Here is a 7,079-nt window from a genome sequence, read left to right on the forward strand (position 1 = left end):
TGGAGAAATCCTTGGAAAATCATGGGTTTTTAAGTGCATTTGTGATGTTAGAACCTATAACGGTTGTGGTAGCGGTGGTATAACAGTGTTTATTACAGGGGTATTGAAACCACTGTTGAATTGCGAAAAAGCCTTGATTCAGAAGTATTCCACCACTGACATGTATCTACGTGTTCTTTTACGCAGTGCTAACTGTTTTCAGGAATACAGTTTACCCTAACCGAGACAGTTGTGGAAGCGCGAATGGACACTGATTCCCTACAGGAACCTTATAACAGGGAAGGCACTAAATTAACATGGGAAAGAGGAAGGATGTGACACGAAAAGTTAAATAATGGTACGCAAGAAGACCATTTCCTAAAGAGACAACTTGTCATGTCCCCACACCAAATAATAATCTAAAAAAAATCCCAAGTGTTCCATTGCGTTCATCGTAAAATTTCTTTGCACAATGATGTGGAGCCTTCTGCACTGAGTTTATATGAACAAAAGTTTTTTTTGCAGCGTGATCTTCAAGCAGAAATGGGATGTAAAAGACTCAAGGTTCGTTGAATTCAAAACAAGAACTATTTCTTGCTAGCGTCCCAGTGCAGTTGCACTTCACGAGAGCTTTGGACGGCTCCGTCAATACAAAAATGACTTAAGGGTAATAAAACGAAATGCATGCAATGCTAGTTAGAATGCCCTTTTAACCAACTGGGTCGAACGTACGGCAGTCCAAATGGGCCACACCAAGAGAAGTTACATCACCCGAAAAGTATAATGCATACTTCCGTTAGCATTTTTGCATTTTGCCAAACAACCACTCATTATGCGGACTGGGCCTTTGCTGTGCCATCGCTCTTTTTCTCTGGTCTCGTTCTCCTTCTCGCCTTTTCTGGTTTGTGAGCATCTTCTTACAACGCATGCAAGCAGGCATGGCGAAACTGGACACGCCGCCATCCATGGGAATGAAGCGGCTAATGCCGCGGCTCGTGATTTGATACACCGATCTATAGCCGACGGTGGCCTATGTCTACTCCCGCAAGATCCACCCCACCCACCGAGCGGCTACACAAAGATTCTCTCCCATTACAAGCCAACTATCCGCAGCCTCCCACCACCACACTGGCGCCTCTACAGAGAGGAAGCTACATACAACTTGGAGGCGTCTCCAGACAAATACCTACCAACATCCCACCCTCCTCCACCTCATCTTCCCCACCCAACAACCTTACCCCTGCGCTTACTGTCCGCAGCCTGGCATCCTCTTCTACATCAAATGGGAGTGCCAACGAACTCCAGACTTGCCCACACTTCACAACCACACCTTCGAGCAGTGGAGGGCTTCCCTGGGCAGCACGGACCTGGAAATCTAGCTTAAGCTGGTGACCCGAGCACGGATGGCCAGCCGAAGTCAAGGCACCCCGAACTAGGGACGCCTTCCACGGGGTGACGCCCACACATCAGCGTCTACTGGATAAATAAAAACATTCTATTCTCTCTGTCTCTCTGTTCCCCCAGAAGAAAGCCATTAAACCTTTCCAGCAGATTCTTAAGATGTTTTCATTCCCCTATACCATCATGCTGTGTTTTTTTTTAGCGCCAAGCTGACAACTCCATCGATGTTTTTTTACATCTGCAAGGATAACAGCCCGCCACAGCCACCCGGTAAATTCCGAAACGGGCCTCTCGGACACTGGACTAAGTCTCCAGACCACATGCACTCAATCACTCGGTTCACTCCAAACCGTCTGGGTCCTTGTTCTTGCTGGAACCAGCATTCTCTAGCAAGTTTTCCGCATTGTACGTCACTACAAGATTGCAACGCCGACTTGTGGACGAATTGTATATAATTTCTTCCGCTGCTTGCCAACTGTTTCTTCGTGCATCCTCGGTCGTTATTACTACTATTAGTGTTACTGCTGTCGGTTATTTCTTCTTTTCTGATATTGTTCCCATATTTGTAGTTTTGTTTTCGCGGCACCATTAACTTCGCCCATCAAGCGGATCCCATGCTTCTTATGTGAAATTGGGTTAGTTTGAAAAATGCGTGTTTTGTTATAAAACTACACCCTAAGTCTATGCGAAACAAAGCATCTACCAATCAGAAGTCTCAGCGGCACCACTGGATTGTTTTATTAGTTTTCAGGTCACCGTCGTTTTCATGATAATCAGAGATCACTATCACCATCACTACCACCACCATCATCGTTATCATCATATTTGCGACTACTGGGGAACGTACGCCTCTCCTCATTTACTTCCAAGCACTCCTGTATTGCGATATCTGATGCTATCCTCACGCCCCTATGTTTTTATTTAATGCACCGAGGACTAACAAAACCTATGTTCTGGATTGGGCTCTAACACCAATGGTTCGACGAGAATCAAGGAAGTATATCACGTTGAATACCTACCTCATGTTCCGTGCAGTTACCTACTTCGTCTACATTTCTGAAATTTTCTGAAATGTATAAAATTTGTGCTTGCCATCTTTCCGAACTTTTTCCAACTTTCCCGAACTACTTTTCTGCTGATTCTTTTTTCTGGACTAACTTGGTTTATGAATGCGCTAGCAGAATCAGTGTCATTCCGCCGAAACCCATCGTCTTCGTTGTAAACGATGTCAAGCTTGGGTGGACAGAAAGAGAGATAACAACATTTATTGAAAGCCTGCAATTAGGAGCGAGCCCCGTAGGGGTGAGCCTCTAAGCCGCGGCCACGACGTCGTGTCGGCGTGCTCTTTCTGCCGCTGCCAGTCCGCCCGCCCCGAGTTCCGGGAGGCGTCCCGTACCCGTGGGTGCGATCCTAGGCAGCTGGCGTTCGAGAGCCGCCTGCACTTGCTGGACGGCCAGGTGTTGGGTGCTGTTGTCCGACGAGGTCATCGCGTTCGTAATGTTTGGGGGACGCTGCGTTTGTGTGGCAGCCTCCCGCGGGTTCAGTTCACAGTTCCACAGCATGTGGGCTGTAGTTGCTTTGGCACTCGCGCACAATCGGAACACATACGTTGAAACGATGACGAAGAACTACAACATATAAAAAGGGAGACTAGTATGGCGGAGTCCAAAGAGGGGAGAGAGAGGAGGTGTAGTGGAATTAGATTCGTCAAGATAAACTCGCACAAAAGCGAAATCGGAAAGCGAGCGTTGACTGCAAAGCCTACATCGGGGTGATTGCGCGTGAACAAATGGTCTTTAACAAAATGTCTTGGAACAAGAAACAGTAAACTCTGGTTATTACAAGATTATTTTATTGAATATGTCACTTGATGCAAAGTGTTTTATGGTTCGAACTGGTGTAGAAACAGAGTACAACAAAGCCGCTTTTAACGAAGCCACGCTTATAAAGAAGACCGTTGCTAGTGCGGAGTACTTTCTTACAACGGGCTCTGTATTTATTAGGGCGGGAAAAATATTCGTACTAATGTGAAACTGGTATTTTACGACATGCTTTTTGCAAATACTCCTAAGTCAAGAAAATTTTGATTCCCCAAAAGTTAACAGCAGGAAAAAAGCAATCTTTATTTTACGAAGTCCACTTTTGAACTAAATAAATTTCTTGTCCCAGCGCCTTTGTTCAATCATGATTCGATCAGCTTTGTTCAATCGAACTTCAAACGGTTTACTACCTGTAAACGTTTTCGACACCAATGCAGTTTTCTCCAGGTCTGCCGCAAGGCATTGCAAACAAATAGATGTAAAGGGAGACATCTTAACAATAGAAAAAACATTATTAGGTGGTATGAAAGGCAGCAGGTAATTCTCGAAAATCACGGTGTTCGATCAGCGTAGGACAGGACCGCGTTTCCACCTGGAGCATGCATGATTCCTCGCGCGTTTAAAAACTTTTACGAGGGTACTGCACGCCTAAAACATCTAAACCGCTGTGTACTCATTGAGAAGCAATTAAACAAGAAGGCACTAAATGTCGTCTCTCTCAAAACGTGCGTGGCTTGCATTGTTTCAAAAAACACTCTACTCGGGATTAGATTCACCATCTAAGACCGCACGTAAAGATGCTAAATGGAAGCTGCGGCGCATACGCGGAGAATATATAGAAAATAATCGAGCAGTGACGAACGTGGTGTCATACCTACACCATCAAGGCATACGCCATAATATCCTTTACAAGCGTGCCAAATGTATTGAGGCTTGACACGTCGGAAACTCACTTTTTCAGGTTTTAAAACGAGGGTTGCGTTCAAATACAGCAGTCCTTCTGTAACACCTGATCATATTATGTGAGTGATACCATTTGAATAACTTTTGCGGATTTTTTACGGGCACTTGGTCGCGCGACTACCTTATCGTGTGCACAATGCGCTGCTTCTTGGTTTCTTCAGGCACCGTTAGGCAACGTTCATTTATAGGGAAAAAGCGTGTTGCACAGGTCTTCTTATACTGCTCTGACATGATCGACCATGTTCTTGATTGTATTAGTGGAAACAAGTGGTGGTTGGGACGGAAGGAAAAGCGAATAGACGGTATAGAGCGCAATCTCCCCTCTACCTGCTTTGTGCTTCGTCTCTCCCAGCGCTTGTGTTCACAGATGAATGACCAGCTCGCCCAAGAAACCACACTCCTATAATTTATTTCATTGGGTGTTTTTTAAAGAAATGCCCTGTGCCCAATATGAGTCGAGGGAACTTCTCGGAATTCATTCAGTGACTATTTATTAATCACATCGCTCGTTTTGACTGCTTTTCATACGTTCTTTGATTACAGTTTATTTGTTAGAGAGCTGTAGTGATTTCCATTAAGTAGACACGCGTTTTGCTATTCGTTTGCAATACGCGGCAGCGAAGCTCGAAAAATTATGCACCTTCTCGCATGCACAGTTCAATATTTTGCAAGTATGCAAACTTTCCCAATTCACAGAACGCCGACATTTTGAGGGGCATCGACAACAGCTGAAATGTCATTGCCACGTCCGCTTGTAATTCATGAATAAAAATGCGGCAGAACCTTTCATGTGTGGCGGAGAACTCAGCGAATCTGTTTTGGGTATATTGGGAGGCGGTTATTTACAGAAAACCACAAATGGCCACAGCTCGTTTACGGGAGTGCACGAAACTGCTGCGTATTGTCTACCAGCGGTGCCAAGGTGATCGACGGCGCAAGATGCTGGGCCACGTGTCTACATCTGGGCTGCGCCTTATCATCCTCTCCACAGCTCACTAGAGGTGCCGAGGCCCAACGTGACATTCTCTCCACATTCTCCCGCACGTCGGACGCAGCCGCGCTTCGTTGTCCCCATCCGGGTGTCTTTCCGCAGGCATGCTCTGTTTCGGGAATTTTCCTGCTAGTGAACCACCCTTTAAAAGCAGCAGGGGGATGCATACAGAAGGGGGATGCATACGGGAGATAGAGTTAAACAGTTTCGCGGCAAAATGGCCAACTCGAAATCCCGAAACAACAGTTTCCAATGGTTAGTCCCTACTTCATACGTCAGTATCGCCCACTTGCCTTGCCGACAGGAGCAGCGTAGTGATCTAGTCTGAAATGCAACTCCCAACCGCTAAAAATCTACGTGATTCACTTGTTTTGATTTGTATGGAAATGTTCGGTTGCCACTTAACCGTCTGTGTGCAGAAACTTTGCCCCAAAACTCAATAGAAAAAAAACTCTTTCCACTGCCTACGAAGATCATACGGCCTGGTTTCACGATTCATTTATTTACAAAAACCATTCGGACCCTTTGCCGCTATCATGGCCACCTAAACTCCTGGTCCCCTCTTTTTTCTTGTATCATTTTCCTCGCCTGATCCCTCTCGTCACTTCTCATCCTTTGGCCACGATGTCACTGATGACGTCATGGCCAGGTGAAAGCACCCATCGACAACACAAAGGGTTGGCCATTTCACTACAGGAGCTTCCAACGATATTTCAACTGAGCCCGCATCACCATCCGACCCTTGATATGTCTGCTATAAATGTGGGCAGGCGTTGATGGCCGCCATATGTCACCTTGTATGCTACTGCATAGGTCTCATGGGGCCACGCACGACACATCGGTCTGCCGGGTTCCTTCCTGACGAAGACTGGATCCGTCCAAAGGGCCGGATAAAAGAGGAATTATCCTCTCGATGTTAGTACATTATTGATGACTTCCTCTTTCCTCTCACTCCTTTCCCCCATGCGACCTCGAACCATCCCTCCCAATAAATATTCGTTTCTACTTGTTGTACCTTTGTATTCTCTCTCGTAGCCGTATAACGATAACCAAGATTAGCCTTTCGATACGTGTGTTGCTTGTTTTTTAATAACATTAGAACAATCTTGCCCGCATTCATCTTATTCTCTCGGACGTATTGCCCGCTGCATATTCAATGACAGGAGCAACACCATCGGGCCCAATTCACCTCCTCAGACACAATACGGTTCCGAAAGCTCTCTTGTCAGTATTCGTATCTTGCACACAAGAGTTTTTGGGCTTGGTCAGATATGCAATCTCTCGCGTCCTCTCACCAATTGTACACCGTGTTAGAAATGCCAACCTCCGGGGCGATATTCGGTGGCACCCCGTACACTCTCTAACTGGGATTTACACATACCCGATAATTGGGCGCCCCGTTTGCTATTTCTGGAGGCGCTTGTTCGCACTCCCAAATACACATGTAAACGGCCTGCCCAGCCGGAACATCCAATCTACTTGGCCGATGAGACCCACACACAAAGGATGCACTTCCACATTGCGGCATTTCGCAGGTGGATTCGTTCCGTAATCACATCTTCCCGTGCCGGGAATGTTTTCTTGTTCTCACCGCGTCTTTTCTTCTGTTTCGAGAGCAACCCTATTGTTCTGGATGGTTTTCCGTGGTTGCGTCATTCGTGCTCAAGGGAGGATGTTCTCTGTGTCTTGCAGTTTCGCGGCTGCCTTGGATTTGCCCTGAAGAGATAGTTTCCGAAACTACTAATGTAGGTGCAAACCCTTTTACCGCGGAAGCCGTTGATTTGAAAGGGGAGTCAGCGTCCATTAACAAAAACAAGTTGTAAGGAAAAACAAAGACAACGAAGGATACGTTACCGTGCAGCCTTCTTTTCTACCATTTATTGGTTGTCGCTGTTTGAAAAGTCAAAAGAGACGGCAAAGATAAG

This window comes from Haemaphysalis longicornis, unplaced genomic scaffold (assembly GCF_048455015.1).
Source record: "Haemaphysalis longicornis isolate Haplotype H1 unplaced genomic scaffold, Haemaphysalis longicornis Haplotype H1 scaffold_5, whole genome shotgun sequence".
Lineage (NCBI taxonomy): Eukaryota > Metazoa > Arthropoda > Arachnida > Ixodida > Ixodidae > Haemaphysalis > Haemaphysalis longicornis.